General features: G+C 34.1%; 1 long non-coding RNA gene across 7 annotated transcripts in view; it reads right to left on the bottom strand.

The window, feature by feature from the left end:
• The window catches only part of LOC111560488, a 515,327-nt gene that overhangs the window by 27,288 nt on the left and 467,410 nt on the right, over positions 1–20,629 (bottom strand). For 4 of the 7 annotated variants that reach the window (XR_006597958.1, XR_006597956.1, XR_006597952.1 and 1 more), the window contains exons 6-7: positions 17,045–17,102; positions 2,371–2,484 (exon numbers count right to left, since the gene is read on the bottom strand). This is a non-coding gene — a long non-coding RNA (uncharacterized LOC111560488). The remainder of the gene's footprint in view (positions 1–2,370; positions 2,485–17,044; positions 17,103–20,629) is intronic. The other 3 variants (XR_006597957.1, XR_006597959.1, XR_006597954.1) reach the window with 2 other exon arrangements.

The raw sequence follows: 20,629 nt of genomic DNA, 5'->3' as shown, positions 1-20,629 counted from the left end.
ATGGAGAAAGAGAGAGAGAGAGAGAAAGATATCTATGAGGTCTCTTCCTCTTCTTATAAGGACAGCAGTTCTATCAGATTAAGGCCCTACTTTCATCGCCCTATTTAATCTTTATGATTTCTTTATAGGCCCTATCCCCAAATATAGTCATATTGGGAGTTAGAGCTCCAAAATATGATTTTGGGGAGTGCACAATACAGTCCTCAACAAGATGCAAAGCAACATGTTTACCTCATGGGTATATAATCAGAAAATTTGAAACAAAGAGTGAAGGGAAGTCTACTGATTAAAAATAAATCCACATATGCAACTAAAAAAAGCTATTTTCGCAAATGTGAACACTTACTAGATATTTGATGATAATAGTTAATGTTTTCAGAAGTGATAATGCTAATGGATAGTGGCTTTTTACAGTTCTCCTGTTTGAAGTTTTATGTGTTGAAATATTTACATATAAACTGATATAATGTCTTGGATTTTCTTCAGCATAAATCAATGGAGAAAGGAAACAGATGAGGGTACAGATTAATTAAGATTGACATAAGTTAATAACTGCTGATGCTGGGTGACAGGAGAGCTCATTAGCTTATCTCTCCACTTTTGTGTAAGTTTAACATTTTCCAAAATAAAAAGTAAAAATAACAGCAAGTATGCCTGTAAATAGAAAGACTAAAAATTGTAAAAGAATACTATATTCAACTCTGTCAATTTCTTTATAAATGTGTATATTTTAGAAGAATATAAATTAAGAATATAAATTATTGATTGTCTTCAGAATTGGAAAATTGAAATAAACCAACTGAAATATTAATTATTAAAACAAATTGCTAAACTCCCTTCCAAAAATATGCCACAGCTACATGGCTTTGCAGGAAATTTCTTCCAAGCTACCAAAGGCCAGAACGTTTCACAGTGTACAAATTTTAGAACTTCTATATCATGCTGGCCAATAAAGTCCACAACTTGGTATCACCTTGCACTGAAAGTTATTCGAAAGGACAGACCATATTTGAACGTCAAAAAACAAAATCAATAATAGCATTAAGGAGAGAAAGTAGTGGTGCTATCAACAGTTTGAATTTTTGAGAACTTTCTTGTGATACAGACAAGATGACATTGGAAAGACAAAGGAACCTAAGAGTGGAGGAACCTCCTAACTATCACAAATTAAGAAGGGGCTTTTGGATAATACAGAGCTCCTGAATAGTAGCATGTGCATTAGTCCAGAAAGGCAGGAAATTAATTTAAGGAGTTCAAGAGCCCTGGGTCTGACTTTGCCTTTGGACTCTACTGTTTATGATGACTATCTATCAACTATAGCTACAGCCTAGGTAACAGTAGATAGAAATCTGCAGTGATCATTGATGGAAGCAAAGCAATGATGACACTGATTTCCACTGGTTATTCCTAAAAATCATTTTGAAAAACTAAATTAGGCTGAGAATAACTGTGAGTGAAAATAGGCACTTAAAAGGAGGCTTCCAATTTTCGCTACCAGAATGACCAAGGGCAACCACCAATTCTTTAAAGAGAGAGAACTGTCATGTAATATCCAAATTCCACTTTATAGTAATTAAAAATTCATGAATATATTTATACCTAAATTATTCATATAAACAAAATGTATTAATCATATCATGGGCTCATTTCTTTTAACTCTTTTGCCATGTTCATAAATCCTAGCTTCAATAAATGTTCTAGGCAGGTCCTGAGAACAGATACTTTACGCTCATATATGTTTAGACTTTTATGTTGTTTCAAATCAATTCCAAACATCTGATCTCAACCTTTTAGGGCTCACCTTGCTTTTCTATACTTTGTGACCCTCTATCTCCATTCTCTCCTAGTTTCCTGCTACCAGTCACTCTGTGCCTGCCTGAATTTGTGTCACATTTCCACTTATTTTTCTAATTTAAATGCAGAAGTCATTTCCAATATATGCACCATGGTTGTAAGTAAAGATACTACTAGTCTCTAGCCTCTGTCCTGTGAGAGTCTGTTCCTTGCAAAATCACCACAGCATGGGGGATTGTGGAGGAAATGCAATAAATACTTTATAATTGTGATGATGGAATGTAATGTGAAAAGCCTTAGCACTATCATTTCTAGGATATTTATTTATTTAATTTATTTATTTATTTTAATGTTTATTTTTGAGAGAGAAAGAGTGTTGAATGGGGAAGGGGCAGATGTAGGGTGGGGACAGAGGATCTGAAGCAGGCTCCATGCTGACAGCTAAGAGCCTAATGCTAGTCTTGTACTCAACCTGAGATCATGACCTGAGCCGAATTGGGTGCTCAACCGACTGAGCATCCCATGTACCCCTAGAATCTTTAGGTGCATGTGCTGCATCTTATGAATGTATCTTACCATTTGAAAAAGACAAGTCTTCCTTAAAGATCAGCTGTTGCAGGATTCACTTGTCCTTTAAACCACATTCGAAGAAGTGAATGAATCCTATGAGATTCTCTCTGATCTTGACACCTGGTGAAGAATACTGACAGCGCTTAAGATTTCTATTATCAAGACCAAAGAATGGATGAAAGTGTACACCTCTTATATCATTGCTTTAACTTTTACCTTAAAAAGAGAATTGAAAAACCTTACACAGGAGTTTGTAGTTTGCATTTCTCTAAACTGATGTCTGCTTAATAAGGCCGAGCCTGGCACACTCCTCACCGAGTGGTCAGTGTCTCCTCCCTAATGGTGCAGACTGTGTGGCGCTATGAAACATAAAATTATCAACAAGGGTATTTCTGGTGCTTTAACTTGACTAAGAAAACAGTTTATAAAATAATATTAAGAATATTATGAACTTACTTAAAACTAGAAGGACCATATATCTCAGTTCTCCCAAGGAAGTAACAGTTTTGATTTATTGTTCAGAGTGATTTACTTCTAGTGTCTTCTTTCAGTGTCAAAAATATTCCTATGTGGGAGATAAATTATATGGTTCCACCATCTGAAACCCCTGGCCTTCCAGAGTAGCATCCATTTCATCCTCAAACCAGATAAAAGAGAAATGTAACCAGAGACGCAGCTCTTTGCAAAAGCAACTGTGGGCTGCCAGCTACAAAAACATCAGGTTTTGCTCTTGATCTACTTATATAGTAAACAACAAATTTTTAAAAAATGTATGAGGAAAATAACTGGACATGATATCAACAAATTAGGTTAAATTAAATTATTAAAATATAACCACTTGCTATTAACCAGAATAATCTTTCATACATAATAAGTGATAAGGAAGGATGACAAATAGAACATACATAATATTTTCAAAAATTTAAACACAAATAAAACTGTGGAATATAGTTCAGAAAAAGAGAAATAGTATTAATGCAGTAGAATTAGAGGTTTACATAATATTCCTTTATAATCTTCTATAATTCTATTGCATTAGTCATTGGGAAAACAAGAGAAGAAAAGTACAGAAAAAAATAGAATATAATCTATCTACATAGAGATAAAGTTACGACAGTATTGGAGAACAACTTCCAGTCAGTTATAAGGTGACAATCTTTTTTATTTTAACCACCATTAAAGTTTTTATACTATCAGTTATTGGTTAAGATTCACATTGTTTTTTCTCATTTTTGGGATTTCCATTTACCTCATCCTACCTGAAAATATATTCCCTTTACATGGGTTGATATGTATCTATTTACAATTAATTTTGATAATCAATGGCTTCATGACTAAGAAGAACAGAAAAGTTTGTTCTTTGTGGGAAAACATGCCTCTGGGTAGGATATTTTGGATATCTTTCCAGCTGACATATAATAGTAATATGCATGACCTTTTTAAAGATGGAAAATATATACATGAAAAGTAATACTTTTTTTTATATACAAAAGAAAGTTGTGGAAAGGAAAGGGAGACTTTAAAATCAGCAGTCCTGACACTGGGTCTCCATTGTTACATGAGTAGTGTTACCTTAGGTAAGTCCTTCACAACTTAGAGGGGTAATGAGGAACAAATGTGATAATACATCAGAAAGCATTTGTAAAGTGTAAAGTTTACACATGTTGATATCGTGCACATCATTATTACAGAAACATTGAAAAAATTGAGTATAGAGTAAGATGGATGTAATAGTATTGACATGTATTTAAATAAAAACTAAAATGAAACAAAACAAGAACTACATGCAATGATAACAGAAAGAGGAAAAGGGAAGTAACTGGGATTATTTCAGAACATACCAAAGTTTTCTTTGGAATTATAGAGTAAAGTGATGTACACTGGTTCCAAATAATAGATTATAGAAAATTTTAAGTCATTCTTTCTCTGTGAATAAAAATGATATCCTTTTTTTTCACAGTAATGCATAATAAGTCAATACTTTTAAACTATTTTGAATTTCCTCAAAAATAAAGTGCTAAAGATATTTGCTACCTCATAAATCTAACCCAAAAAATTTCTGAGATTCCACCATGTTTGAAATTGCGGTTAACTATAAATTGAGAGAAAAAATATGTTCAAGTGACAAAAAGAATCAAATAGCACGATAAGCACTGAATCCAAAAAGAACTAGGGGCGCCTGAGTGGCTCAGTTAAGTGTCTGACTCTTGATTTCAGCTCAGGTCATGATCTTATGGTTTGTGAGTTTGAGCCCTGTATTGGGTTTAGTACTGACAGTGTGGAACCTGCTTGTGATTCTCTCCCCCTCTCTCTGCCCCTCCCCCACTCTCTCTTTCTGTCTCTAAATAAATAAATAAATAAATAAATAAATAAACTTTAAAGAAAGAATTAAAAAAAAGAACTAAAAAGACAGGTTATCTAGCCATTGGAATTGGACTCTTATTTAAGACCAAATGTGACAGTTTAGATCAATCAACTTCAGTGCTAAAGTTGGCAGAATAATTCTGGTGTGAAGTAGAGGTGGAAAAGAATTCAATTTGGTACATAAAGTATAAATACCAAAGAGTTTTTTCAAACAAAATATTTTCATATACTAATAAAGTCACTTTTAATGTATAAAGCTTATAGAACGTCCAAGTGCCTCATTTTGGAAAAAGTCCTGAAGAAACCAACATCAAGCATAAAATATTAGTAACTATTGCCGTTTCTGTCGATTAAACAGCTCAAGACTCAGTGAAAAGAATAAGGCAATGAGAGCACTCAATGCATTTTAGAAATTGTCAGTATTCCCACTATTCCAATGATCACTTTGAACCTTAAGAGTTGAGTTCCATTAAAAAAAAAAATCGATAAACTGAATGGTCCTTTACCAAAACCCACTGCACAACATCAAGCTCCTTTGCTGAAGGATTTCACCTTAATGTGTGAAATTAATCCTTGTTCTGGAGCAATAGGTTGGGTGCCTTAAAAGCCTACTTGTTTCCTTGAGTCGTGCCTTGCAACCCAGATGAGTTTAGTATTTCAGAAGCAGACACTAGGGGAAGCGCTGAACCTGCCAATTCTGTAACAGATACCGGCGTGTCGTCACGTCTCACAAAGACCACCTTTGTGGACCGCATTCTTTTCCCATCAGGCCGTGCAGCGCTGACCTGTGGTGTGTTTTTAGTTTCCAAAGAATGCTGATCCTCTCTAAAAGATCTACTGAAAACTGAGTGTTGAAGCACAAATGAAAAGTGAAAAGTGCCATTTAGCACACAACATAATTATTTCATGGCCTACTGCAAGTTAGCAAAGGCACGTTTCAGCTTTTAAGATGTGAAAGCCAGACCATGCTGTATCATAATATTTTGTCTGTTTTCTGGAAACAGCTTTAAATCCCCCTTTTCCTGGGTTGGTGGCTGCTGAGAAGGAAGGGAGAAGGGAATGATATTTTCATGTGGAATAGCTTTTTAAAGACTGAGTAATAAAACCTTGATTAAGTGAACAAACATTGAATTCAATATCTGCAATAGCCAGATCCTTTCAAAAGAAACTAGCTTAACCTCAGGAAATAGCATAAGCAATCATAGCTATTAAATTCACTTTGTACTAAAATTTAATCCATCCAAGTGCACCAGTAAAGTCAATACCATGAATAGCCATACAGTGTGGAAATGTATACACATACTAATTTTTAATACCACATAGGTTTAATTTTATACACATTCTATATAGTGCATGCTAAGTGGAAGAGAAAGTAAGTTTATGTGACTTCCAATTCTCACCAAGATTCCTTCAATAAATTAATCTTGATGGTGGCATAAAAGATGCCATTTTTCTAGAAACATTCTAAGGATCTATAAACTAGTGTCCTTGGTCCTAATAATTGAGAATAACTTCTTTTTAAAAAATTTTTTAATGTTTATTTTTGAGAGAGAGAGAGAGAGGTTGTGCGGGGGGCGGGGGGGGGAGGGCAGAGAGAGAGAGGGAGGCACAGAATCCGAAGCAGGCTCCAGGCTCTGAGCGGTCAGCACAGAGCCCGACGCAGGGCTCAAACTCATGAACCATGAGATCATGACCTGAGCCAAAGTCGGATGCTCAACCGACTGAGCCACCCAGGTGCCCCGAGAATAACTTCTAATTAAAGAAAAGAGAAAAGATAAAAAGAAATTACATCTTTTCCCAGGAAAATTCTAAATGTTTGCAGTAGGAGCTCTTACAGGAAAGGATTTTCCCTTTGACTCACCACCACACACCACTATACCACAAATAAATTTTGAGATAAGGTAATTTGCTTCTCTGCCCAGATATCAAGTAACAGAAGAAAAAATAAACAGCTCCTTTCCTACTTTCAGTGGATTAAATTTTTTTTTATTTTTCCAGAACTATTAACAAATGACACTCTTGTGATTACATATTTTCCCACCTGTGTCTGCAACAGCTGAACTGGAACAGTATGTTTACTGACCACAGTATAACGACTGCTGTCTAGAACCTTCCTGATACATGTTATTTGAATGAACCAAGACTTTACTGGATTTCAGAATAGCTTGTTAGCTTTTATCAGTGTGAAATGTAGAGATCACAATATCATGGAGAGGGGGGAATATTTGCAACATTTACGTTGTATACCTCAACTCAGACTTTTGCCCTACTCCCAGCACCAGCCATTTCCCAGTGCTGTTTTTTCTTTACAGTCAATCCTCGTAGCTTGTTGAGAAAGACTTTCATTGAGAAAGTGATAAAAAGCATCCCCAAATATTTTTATTCTATAATTCTTTACTAAGTGCCCACTATATACCAAGCACTGTGTCTGGCAATATGAATAAAGACTCAAGGATAATATTTGATGCTATTTGACAAATTAGCTCTTGTTTACAATAACACCATGAAATCATTTAAGGAATAATTTTTTGTTGATTTTTCTACCATATGTTAGATGTCAATTCTCACAGTAACTATGAATTAAGTGTTATTATCATTTCCCACTTTCAGATGAGGATACTAATGCACAGAGGAATTAAGAAATTTGCCCAAAATCATACAGATAGTTCTACAGACAACATTTGGACCATGGTACCCTGGCTCTGAAGAAGGGCTCTTAACCACTAAATTATGCAGCAGTCTTGCTGGGTATGATGAGAAAGGAAAACCTTGCAATATTATATGATTTGTGTTAGAAGTATCTTTTTAGACTGTAATATAGCTCTTTCTGTGGGTTAGCCAAAAGTTTTATGTAAAACAATCACATATTTGGTAAACCACTCCAGAGAAATATATCCATTTGATAAAGACTTTTTCTCCGAATTATCAGTTGAACATTATTCATTTACAGACCTTCAACAAATCGTACCACTTACACAAACAGTAATTAGTTTTAATTTCCCTTTGTCCACCTAAAATAAAAGTGGAGTAATTGATATCTTGGTACTGAGAATTTCATTCTACCTAACAGCAAGTTCAGCACTTTACATGAAAGGGTATTTGATAATTGTCAAGAATCTTAAAATTCTGATGACCTGTGCCTGAAAACGTTGTTTTATGAACTGAATTTCCTGTAACATGTTTTACAAATAAATTCTGGGTCTTAGATTTTGATGATGCTTATTACTGTTTGGCCTTAGTCTTCTTGCCCTAAGAAGAAGATTTTAAGATTATAAATACAAAGAGCTCCACAGCTCTTTTTACTGTAAGTGAAATGACATCTGGTTAAGTGGATTCAATGTTTTAAGAAATGCCTCTCAGTCATAGACTTTCTTTTATGTCCTAACTTGGGCTTTGTTCTCTATCAAAATGCTTCATTGTTCTACACTCTGTTGCCCTCCTTCTTTTCATATGTATTTTGAAGGCTTTCTCCTTCCACTGTAAATATTTAAAATGTGTTTTTAATGGTTCATGCTTTGGTTTATCAAATATGTATGAAGGATCTATTATGTGCTGGTACTGTTTATGAGTTAGAAATACGAAGGTGAATTACATTTGGCATTAGTTTTAGATTGTTTACATTGCATAATAATGCTCAATTTATACCAAGGAAAGTGTGCGCAGTATATATGTCTAAACTATAATGTTCACAACAAAAGGAAAACCTCTGAACCTAGCATCCAACCCAAGAACCAGAATACCATCAGAATTACAAAAATCTACAGGGTTGTTCCAAATTCCATTCCCTCTGCTTCCGTTCAAGAGGTAACTACCACTTGAACTTGTTGTTTTCATTCCCTTTCTTTTCTCCTGACCTTTACCGTTTTTTCTCCTCCTTTTAAGAGTTTTAATATGGGTGCATATATCTACTTTCACTGTTCTGTAATATTTTATTCTTTAAAAAGATACAATTTTATTTATGTATCTACAATTAAGGAAACTTTGGTTTATTTTCAAATTTTGCTATTATGAACAATAATGCAATAGACATTCTTGTATATGTTCTTTAATTCAGGCTTTAGAATCTCTTGTACACACTCTGTAGTGAAATTGCTAGGGATGATAATAGGAAGATCTATGTTTTCAAGATGCTATCAATATATATACCAAATTAAACTCCCATCAGAATTTCATAAGAGTCTCCATTGATCCTATGTTGGAAATTACCATGCTTCTTAAGTTTTACCCAACTAGTCTGTGCTAAATAATGTTACAATGTTAAAACATGATTTCTAATGAAATTTAATATATTATGTGTCTGGATCATTTCTATTGACTCTTCTATGAAATACTGCTTCATATAATTTGTTCCCTTTAAAATTTTTTTCCATTTTAACATAAGCATTAAAGATTTTGGTCCATTAAAAAATAATTTTGATGTATGGCATGAGGTAGAAAGCCCATTTCATTTATTTTTAAAATAATATACCATAAATAAGCTTCATTTATTTACAGATCTATTTATTCCCAAGTGCCCTTCAAAGTCACCTCTCTTATATGTCCAACTTAAGTCTGATACATCTTTTTCATTCTGTCGGTAGTCTGTTCCTGTGCCAATGCCACATGGCCTCAATGAGCTTTATAACATATTCTTACTTTTCTTTTTTCAGGAGTAGCTGTATTATTATTAGTCCTCAAAAATCCCATTGGAAGTAGATTAAATCTATTGATCATTGGAGAAAATGACATCTTTATGATATGGAATTTTCTTTCTTATGAAAACATTATCTATAATGTCTTTTAATAAAATGTTACACTTTTTCATATATACATGCTTTGCTGTGCTTATGCTTAGGTGTCATATTATTTCTTTTTAAATTGGTTTTGGTAAGTGATATTTTTATAAGAATATAACCTCCAATAAATCAAGCGTTTTACATATTTCAAATCTTTTAAAAAGTTCTCTAATTTTAATTGAACTATCAAAAATTGTAAGATGTGTGTGTTATCATCTCCCACTTCCATGGATATTTGCAAGTTCCTCCCTAGAATTTATGTAAACTTTTGCCTTTTACATTTTGAAGCTTTATTATTTAGTGCATTCTAGTTATCTTTCTGTAAACTGAAAGTTTCCATTCTTGATAATGATTGTAATTAATATTAGAAGTTATTTCGCAAGAGTCAGTTAATATTGACATCAGAGCTGTATTAGTCAATGAAACTTGACTAACCATTGTTACATGGAAGCATTAGTATTTGGCTGGGTATAGTTTTTATTCGGTTTGGTTGTATTGAATCTTTACATTTAGTTTTCCCCAAATGTAGTCATTTGCTTTATTTCCTACTGGAAACATTCAGAAAATAAATTCCCAGTATATAGCCTAAAATTAAAAAAAAGAAAGGTTTTCTATTTAATATTCATTTAATTAAGATCCTAAGTACACACGACACACCCATCATGTTCTTCAGCCCATTGCTATGTCCTTATCAGTGATTCCTACATAAACCTGTATGTTCACTTGTATCTCTTGATTCTAATTTCTTGTCTTTATCCCCAAAGGCACCAACTTTAGTAAATTTAATACACTTCTTACAATTTATCTGCCTGTCATTTATTTTCATAGTTGTTATTCTGGAACAAATAATGTATGTTTTGTGTCAATGGAATTCTCATAACTGGTATAGCGCTACAAATAACATTCTCTTTCACATTTTTCCTTAACATTCTTCTTTATGTTTAGTCATGTTGCTCTTATTTACATGATTCTTTTGACTGCTTTGTATTAGTGCATATTGTAAATTTACAATATATTTACTATAATTATCCTTAGTGGCACTTAAGCTATCTCTAATTCTTTGCTTTCAAAACCCACTGAGTTTAGAATAATCTCATTCTTGTCTCTTTGGAGACCAGTGTGAATACTTTTCTGGGCTGTGTATCCAAAAGAGAATTGCTGGATGGTACACATATTATACATACTGTAATATATACTAAATGTATACTAATATATCCTAAATTACATATGTGCATATACATATTATATATATTTCATATTTATATATTTTGTATTTTGCATACAGTTTACATATATATACATATATCATACATTTTATATATATTTTTCACATAGGTATATATTCCCATATCCTTACAACTCTCAATGTTATCTGGTTTTCTAACTCTTGTCAACATTAAGGATATAAAGTGGTATTTCACTGAATTACCTTGTGCTCTTGTGACTACTAGTTAAGATGTGTATCTTTCAAAAAACAAAAAGACATATATCTTTCCCATGTGCATATTTATCATTTAGGTTTCCCCTCTTGTAAATTGATGTTCATATTCTTTGCTAGGATTTACATTAATTTGATTTTTTTTCATTTTTAACAGATTAGCAGTTTTTTCCTATGTTTCAGCTATTAATCTTTTGCAATTGTTGATGTTGTAAATACCCCCTGCCAACCTGACAATTTACTTTCCTTTTGTTCCTACCGAATGGCCTTTTGGAGGATTTAAAAACCATGATGATATTCCCCTCTGTTTTGTTCCATTAGATTTTTTTGGTTTTAACCTTTTATAGTTAGATATTAAATAAGTTGGAGATTTTAATGTTAATGTATGCATATGTGATATAGAAATTCTGAAATTTTTCCCATATGGTGAATCAACTTTCTCAATGCAATAATCTAAAGCTACTTTTTAATATAGATTTGTGGTGTTACTTCTGCTATATACCAAGTAAGACTCACTATTCTCTTCTATTTGTTATAGTGTCTTGGGATCAATAACACACTTTTAATAACTATGGCTTTATAATATATCTTAATATTCATAAAATATGTCTGCCCTTTTTTATTTCATAATCCCTCAAAAGGAAATTAATGTTTTTATGTTCATGACCATGATAAAGTTCCTCATATGTTAATGTCTTTTATTATATTCTTTAAAGATTGTTGTAATAGTTATCTTACTTTCTATTATTTTTATTTTTATTATTATTTTTATAGTTGATTATTATTAGTGTAAAGAAAAATTCCTTACTTTTTTTTTTTATAAATGTTGATTGTGTCTTGTTAACTTAGCCAAGTACATTATTCACTTCAATAGTTTGTTTATTTTCCTGGGTTTCAATTTAAATGATCATATCATCTTCAAAAAATAAACTTTATAAATGGCATATACAATAGATATAAATAAGATAATTAGTTGTTTAGAAAATTTATGACAGCGTGTTGCCAATGGTCAGTGTTCAGGAAGAATTCTGAGAAAAATCATGACTTAAATAAAAGTACAGAGTAAATATGAAGGTTTAATTGGAGTTTGGGATTTCGTAATGCCAAGATTATTACAGTACCCTGCATTATTCTTTGTATGTACTTTCTTATTAGCATCATGATAAAAATAAATATCATCATACCGCCAGTTACATTTTATACTGGTTGTTTATGGTTCCATTCTATAAGGGTCTTGATAATTAATGCGTTAGTTCCTTGGGGAAGATGAAAAAGTTCTTTGGTGAAAATATCGTTATACATGTGCAAAATGTTAAATTGTGAAAACTTGTCTATAATTTTCTAACACACACATGCCTATACTCCCCAAAACTAATTCCTTTCAGACAATTCCCACAGCAATTTTTCAAGCTGTCACTGTCTTCTTGGAACTAATTTTATGAACAGAGATTAGTCCTTTTCAAAGTTAGAATTGGATATCTCCCCCAAATAAAAGTTGTTCTTTTATCTGTAAAAGGAAAATAGGTAACATAGGTGATACGCTTGTATTATCCCATATAAAATTGTTATGCTGAACAAATTCATCAGAGAGAAAATGTTTTTAACAAAAGCAAAACAGAGTAATAATTGGAGGTTTGTGAAAAATAGCCAATTGGCTAATTTCTTTCTTTGCTTTGGATGTTGTAAGTGGTAATACTGTCCCACCCAAATAAAACTTGATATGAAAAAAATGATCATGTTTGGGATAAATGTAAGACACTGAACCATATGCTCTAATTTTAAAAAAGAAAAGAATATGTCACTATACTTAGCTGATTTTCAATTATAAATGAACTTAAATAATGTTATTTGGTCAATTTAACAAGATATCTATTAGTATTTGTGTAATAAGTTTGCAGCTAGGTCCTACATATATTTCTAAACATAATATCAAAATGATGCTATTTAAATATTATATTTAAATGTAATGTTTCTGAATGATTTTATTCATTAGACTTTGTTTAGAAATGAGAAGGAAGCAAGTATCAGGATACATAAATAGTTTCTAGCAAAACTGTTTATCAATTATATTCAGCAAGATTCACTATTCCAATATTCAACCATTCATATAGTCAATAAATATTCACTAAGCACGTCTACGTGATCATTGTCCTAAGCAAAGGAGACATAATATTTAAAAAGAGATTGACAAAGTTTTGAATGAAGATTATAATCTAGTGAGAGAAACCTATAATAATTAAATTTATAAGCAACTGAAGAAATAGTTTAAGTAAAATATGATGGGTATTGAGAAGAATGCAATGTGCAGTGGGAGCACATTAAAGGGAGCTCTACCTCAATCTGAAGACGTTAGGAGGGGCCATAGTAAGTCTTCCAGAAGAATTGACACACAGACTGAGACAGATATTTAACATAGGCCGGTGAATGGGAAGGAAGGGAGAGGAGGGTGAAAAATATTCTGGGCATACATGGGGATTGCCTGTTGAAAGACACTGCAGTGAGACAGAGCTGACACAGCTGAAGAGCTGAATGAATTCCCTATGGCTACAGTTTGACAAAAGGAAGGGTAATGCCCAGAGAACAGTGTAAAGACAAAACCACTGGTTAAGTGATGAAAGGTCTCATAATATCCCGTGAGTATACATGTAATTTTAGGCAGTCTGGGGGAATTGAGACAACAAAGTGTCATGACCATAGTTTAATTTCAAGAAGATCATACTGGCACCATTCAATGAGTGAATTAGAGAAAGCCAAAATGGCAGCCAGGGAATCTAGTAAGAGACTATTTTAATCATGATGGTCTACGAGGTACAATCAACAGGACTCCATGATCAATTAAGAATAGGGCAAGAAAGTAGAAGAAGAAGTCAACAATAGCTCTCAGGTTCCTGGTCTTAGAACTGAGTGAAACATGATACCATTCACTGAAGTGAGGAATACAGAGGAGGGGGAATGAGGGCAATTTAGTTCTGGACAAATTTAATGTATCTAGAAGACATTCATGTGAACATTTCCACTAGGAAGCTATAGTCTGGAACTTAGGAGAGAGAGCTGAGCAGAAAATAGGACTTTGTGAGTCATCCATGTATATTTGACAATCGAAGATATGTGAGAATTTGAGATATACTGGGGACTGGAATGAGAAATGACACCAGGGCACCCCCTATAGTATTGCAGTGTTTAAAAATATAGTAATGTAGGGGTGCCTGGGTGGCTCAGTTGAATGAGTGTCCAGCTCTTGATTTCAGCTCAGGTCATGATCTCATCATTGGTGAGATCCAGCCCCGCGCATTAGGCTCTATGCTGACAGCACAGAACCTGCTTGAGATTCTCTCTCTCCTTCTCTTTCTGCCCCTTCCCATGCTCATATTCTGTCTCTTTCTCTCAAAACAAATAAAATAAACATTTAAAATGTAGTAATGTACAAAGAACTCCAACTCATATCAAATGTAACATTTCCTGAGAAATAGTGAACTTTATTAAAATGAGCTATCAAAAGAAAAAGACAAGAATATGAATGAACACGTTACCTAAATATTTCAACTCTGAAAATCTTTCTGTATGTACTGAAAAAACTGTCCCAAATGTTATATAAACAAACTCATAACTTGACTTTTGTTTCAAGCTCCTAAAAAAATCATTGAAAAAAATGTCTTCCATACCACGTTATTTTCAAGCAAAACAATTTACCATGCAGAGCAGGGTCTCTCAAATTTATGTTAAATATATTTGCTATGATTTCACCAATATTAATTTGCTAAAGACAGCTGTTAAATATACGAGACCAGGTTAAATAGGAGTTTCATTTTCTTACGTTTAGATCATTTATCTTCTTACAGTTGTTTTTTAATTAAAATAAATTATTAAATAATAGTTATAATCAATTGAGAGAAACCTAGTTTACAAGTACAAAAGTAAAACAAAGGCTAAGATTTAAAGCAAGAAGGAATTTAAAACATTTGGTTTGGGAAAGAAGCTTAGAAAATTGACCCTCTGAGATACACTTTAACACCTAGCTATAAGTCTGAAGTGGATTTGTCTATGATAAACAATCCTAACAATAATCCATCCTGAAAATCATTGAAAGACAGCTTACTGGTGAGCATATCATACCTCCTTTTATAGCCTGAGGATGGAGTTGAACTAAATTACAATCAATAAAACACCTGTAAACTTGTGTATGTTAATCTTTTCTGAAAGCAAATGGAAATGAAGATACATACGTATATATTGAGGGGCTTTAGAAAAACAGATATATGCCAGGGCAAATGAGGGGAAACCTAAATTACAATTTACTATATTCTGGCAAGACAATTATTATTTAAATTATAAATATTGTTTTATATAATTTTCATTAGCTCATCTATTTACCGCTGTCGATTATTTTCTGTTCTATCTCCTAGGGATAAATAAGGGTGAGTTATTATTAATTTTCTGATCTTTTCCTCAAGCACTTCCTCTGAATTAAATACTTAACCTTTTGTCAACTTGGGACAATAGTTGTTTAACAAATGTTAATTTACTGCCTCTCCAACTCAGTTTAGCTATGCAAATAAATACAAAAGGCTTAAACTAATCGCGCTTCCCAGTTTAGGTCAGGGAATTTTGGTTCCTTGTTTTAACATCAACAAAAAAGTGTGTTGCTAAAAGATACTCCCACTGAAATAAAGGACAGCAGATTTCTGAGAAGGCACTGGGAGTCCTAAAGTGACCTGAGGACAAAATATATCTGGCATTTTGCTACCCCAGAGAGCTATTTCCACCTACTTTTAAAGCTCTGAGCCAGACCATACTTACTTACATTCTTAATTAATGCCTTTGTGTTTTCCCCACAGCTGTCTGTACAACACAGCTTTGGGGCCCTCTCTGTTCCTTGGCAGAAATATGGCCTTTATAAAGAAAGTCAACTTCAGCATGCTCTGAAGGCAACACAAATGTCAACTTCATAGGGGATGCACTGCCAACCAAATCAAAGGCTTTAAAAGAAATTTAGCCATGATATTGACTCTGCCATTGCTTCCCACATCCCTGTCTCACAGAGTGCATTGGTTCTCCACAGATTCTTCACTATTGGCCTAAATGAAGAGCTCGTGAGGAGGCAGAAGCTGTGAACCATCTCAACAGCCCAAAAAGACTTTCATCCCAAGAGGGAATAAATCCAGCCCATGTAGTGTCACATAACTGAACATGTGTGTGAACATACTATATTTTGCTTAACCAGGAAGGAATTATCAAAAGGTAGTGTATATTCTACATTTAGTAAATATGAATATATGATTAATCTGATGTTTAAATTGTATTCTCCATATATCGCATGATTTTATAGATTCCTTGGTAGTGTCCAGCTATATATAATACCAGATTTAGTGTCAGTATATCAACAGACAGCTAAAATGCCTCTCTGATAGTTATTAGGGATCTCCTGGAAGTGAAATATTAATAAAAGAAGTGTTTTGTCTCTACAACATGGCCATAATAAGCAGCGTTTGGGGGAGCATCACAACACGCTTCTTCCCTATATTTTATCCCACAATACCACAACTTTCAAATCTAAACACCAATTGCTTTTCTCTACTCCTGGAAAGGACAGGAATTACACTGCTATGTTATAAAACTTTGTACCAATTTATATAAAAATAAATTAAAATCAAAGAAAAAGTCTAATTGGCACCTACAATGAGATCTAACATTGTACTAGTACATTGTGCTTCTTGTTTCCCAAATATTTTATTCATTTATACTTCAGCAGTAAGCCCAATTGTGTCCAATGTCTAGGGATTAGAAGTAGGTTGTAAACCCTTATTAATTCCCAGGGGACATGATATTGAATCAAACATTTCATCTACATGATGTTTTTTGAACTCTATTTAGAGGCATGCAGTGTATTACAAAGGATAAAATTTGTCTTGGTGTGAGAGAAACTGTCTCTGAAACTATAAGATCTGACATTTTACTTCTAACTTTTTCTTTGATCTCTTTGCTTTTTGCAGAAGTAACACTGTCCTTAAGGAATGAGAGTTGGGGTTTTTTGGTCTGTTTGGTGTGTGTGTGCGTGTGTGTGTGTGTGTGTGTGTGTGTGTTTTGCTTAGCACTGTATACTTACCTAGTTCAGAAGGCTTAGAGGAGATGGTAAGAAGGAGCACTTAGATTCCTAATTTGGCCTAACAGGATATCAGGACATAAATAGAAAAAAGATACATTTAAACATCTTCAGAGTTACATATTTTGTAGATTTGATTAAATATAAAACAACTATCTACCAGGAATAAACATTCAAAGGCACAAACAAAAACATAGAGAAAAATTAGGATAATGATAAATTAGGCAATATAGTTCAGGAGATCAAAAATATATATGTATATTTAGGTATATATTAAAACTTAGTATTTCACCCATACAAATGATAGTTGCATCATAAGTACTCCTTCCTCTCTGTAATTTATATATGTTCTACTAACTGAATAGTAGTAGTTTTTTGCTTTTTGTTTTTTTTACAGAGAGAAAGATCCCGAGTAGGGGAGAGGAGCAAAGGGAGGAAGAGACGGAATCTTAAGCAGGCTCCATGCTCAGCGTGGAGCCCATCATGGGGCTTGATCCCATAGCCTTGGGATCATGACCTGAGCCAAAATTAAGAGGTGGACACCCAACTGACTGAGACATTCAGGTGCCCCTGAACAGTAGTAGTTCTTGCTCTGAGTTGCTCTGATGGTTCCAAATTTTGTTTCCAAAAATATGTCAGTGAACCTTAGTCCTTAATCTATTATAAAATTGATTAATTAGAGCTTATATTTAAAAAATGCTTTCTTAAAGTGGGTTTACTGCAATTATCCATTCTATCTATGCTTTTGATCCCCATACTTTATATTTTACAAACCCTTACTCAGAAGACTATGGGATACTTTATATACCAAATAATTACTTCTTACAGCAATTTTTAATGGTTGGAAAATGTACGCTTTTGAACTGGAGAATTAAAAACATAAATCCAGCCCCATTATTTAATAACTAAATGCCATCAGGAAATGTTACTGTTTAATCTGTTTAGGCCTATTTCTTCATGTGTTAAAGGGGTTGTGGAGAATAAAGGGAGCAATACTACATATTGATACTGTCTCCACAACATTAATTCTGCCTATTCCTAGGTGTCCTGCCATATGCCCTTGGAAGTGATGCTGAGTTGGCCATCAGTTTGAGGAACGGAAATCTTGTTTCTCTGTCAGTATTATGGCTTTCAACAACCTCTTCCCAAACTAATCTGCATATGGGTCTCCTTCCTTTAACTACAGATTGGTTCAAGTGATTCAATTCAGACCACATAGATATAGGTGGAAATTTTCTGGAAGCTGTGGGTGGAAAAAAAATGGCAGTGGACAGATTTCTCTTTGCATTTTTCTTCCACATGTTGGGGTACACAAGTGTGAAACCTGGAAGTGTTGCAGCCATTTTACCACCATGAAGTGTCAACTTTATGCTAACATTGACACTATGGGGCAAGCAGAGAAACAAAGAGAAATTGTGTCTTTAAGTGTCATCATTTGAGTCACAAAATCAAACCAACTCCAAAGACCGTCCTAATTTCTACACTTTTAAAGTGTGCTTAAAGACTTTCATTTGCTTTTTTTTTTTTTTGCTTTTGCTCTTATTATTGTTTTTGCTATTGTTTTCCTACTTTCAACAGGGAGAGGAGTAACTGCTAAAAAGGGATGTCTGCACCAATATGTACTTTACTTATTTTCCAAATTTTAGAAGGCAATGTGTTTCATTTTGCATTCTGAAAAAAAAAGTGGTTTTTTTGGGTTCTGTTTTATTTTAATACTTTCCTTATTGTGTGTTCTCCTATGTCCTCTCTCTACTTTGCCTCATCTTGTTTGCTGCCCTAGAAGACTCACCTTTGTGGAACATATTAGGTGTACCTGGGTGGTGCCTGGGTGGCTCAGTCAGTTAAGCATCTGACTCTTGATTTCGGCTCAGGTAATGATCTCACGGTTAATGAGTTTGAGCACTGTATGGGGCTCTGCACTGACAGTGCAGATCCTGCTTGGGATTCTTCCTCTGTCTCTCTGCCCCTCCTGCACACTATCTCTCTCAAAATAAATAAATAAACTTAAAAAAAAAATTCAGGGGCGCCTGGGTGGCGCAGTCGGTTAAGCGTCCGACTTCAGCCAGGTCACGATCTCGCGGTCCGTGAGTTCGAGCCCCGCGTCAGGCTCTGGGCTGATGGCTCAGAGCCTGGAGCCTGTTTCCCATTCTGTGTCTCCCTCTCTCTCTGCCCGTCCCCCGTTCATGCTCTGTCTCTCTCTGTCCCAAAAATAAATAAAAACGTTGAAAAAAGAAAAAAAAATCACCCACGTCCCCTGGCTTCTGTTGGGTTTAGAAAGGCCAGCAGGAGATTAAAGGAAGGGAGAAGGTCAGGGTATTTTTTGCTCTGGGCTTCTCCCACTAAGCATTTGCAGTTAGCTGAACGTGTCCTTCCACTGAAGACCACAGAGGAGTCTACAAAACTATCTGCTTCAGAGACCCAAGAACTCTGTGCTTCCCTTGTTCCCTTGTCCTAGGAGTGGTAAAAACTTAGATGCTATTATGTTGTATTACTGGGCTTCTTCTGTTCTACAAACTTGATATATTTGCAATTGAATCCCATGTGAGTGCGCCTCAAATTATCTCTTTGAGTATATCATCTGGTTCTCATTGGAGTCCTGACTGAAATGTGATTCAAATCTGATAACATAGTATTAACAGAACTATTCTGTGGTCTGTCTGCTCTACCCAAGTCCATAACATTAGAGTGGAGGTCTTTTTGGTAAAATTCTTTGTGTGATATAATCAAGTTCTCTTTCATTAAAGAGAGAAGCTGTTATGATGCATTTTACACTACCACCAGATTAGGTTGATTTTGTCTTTTCATCAAATTTGATGGTCCTCCTCAGCTGTGCTCATATTGAATATATGCCAAAAATTGGCCATTATAGCTACTCAATAAGCATTCGATAATAATGGAACATATTTTCTGGGCTACACATTATGTGAACAACTATGTCATTGTGGAGAAAATCCTGGGATATAAGCCGCTTTGTATCAAGGCTTTCAAAGATGTGAAAGGAATTATCTCATGCTATGAGGATTTCAATAATGGCTTTAAATTATAGAAAGTTGGTACTGTCCTGGTCCTAATGCAGTAGGAATAGAAGACCCAAAACTGCATTCCACCTTCTAAATAGAGCAATTACTTTCAGTCCCCTGAGGCTGTTGGTACATGAGGTCTAAACAACCTGGTTTTGCATGCACATAACTTAATGTGGCAGTCCAGAAATTATAGAAATGCCTAATTCCACTATGGTTTATCAGGATGTGAGTGATCAGGGGGGATTCGTTTTAAATGCTTGTTTTTTAGCCTTAAAGTGACCATTAATCGCTACCGATCTGAATGGACATCCTAAATCCACATTACTTTTCTTTATACTATAAACTTCCTTGATAAAACATTTCTTTTGTCTATCTTGTGAATAATTACAAACACAATCAAATCTTTCTGTTTCTCATTTAACAGCTTATGTATGTGTACACACATGGATTTCGTGTTCTGAGAACTGCGATTATCACTTGTCCAAAATTTTCTAACTCAGATGATTAATAAGGCACTTGAGATGTGATTTCATTTAGGTTTTACTAAGCATGACAGTGTAACTGT

This window comes from Felis catus, chromosome B2, assembly GCF_018350175.1.
Source record: "Felis catus isolate Fca126 chromosome B2, F.catus_Fca126_mat1.0, whole genome shotgun sequence".
Lineage (NCBI taxonomy): Eukaryota > Metazoa > Chordata > Mammalia > Carnivora > Felidae > Felis > Felis catus.
This window is presented reverse-complemented; position numbering and strand designations above follow the sequence as displayed.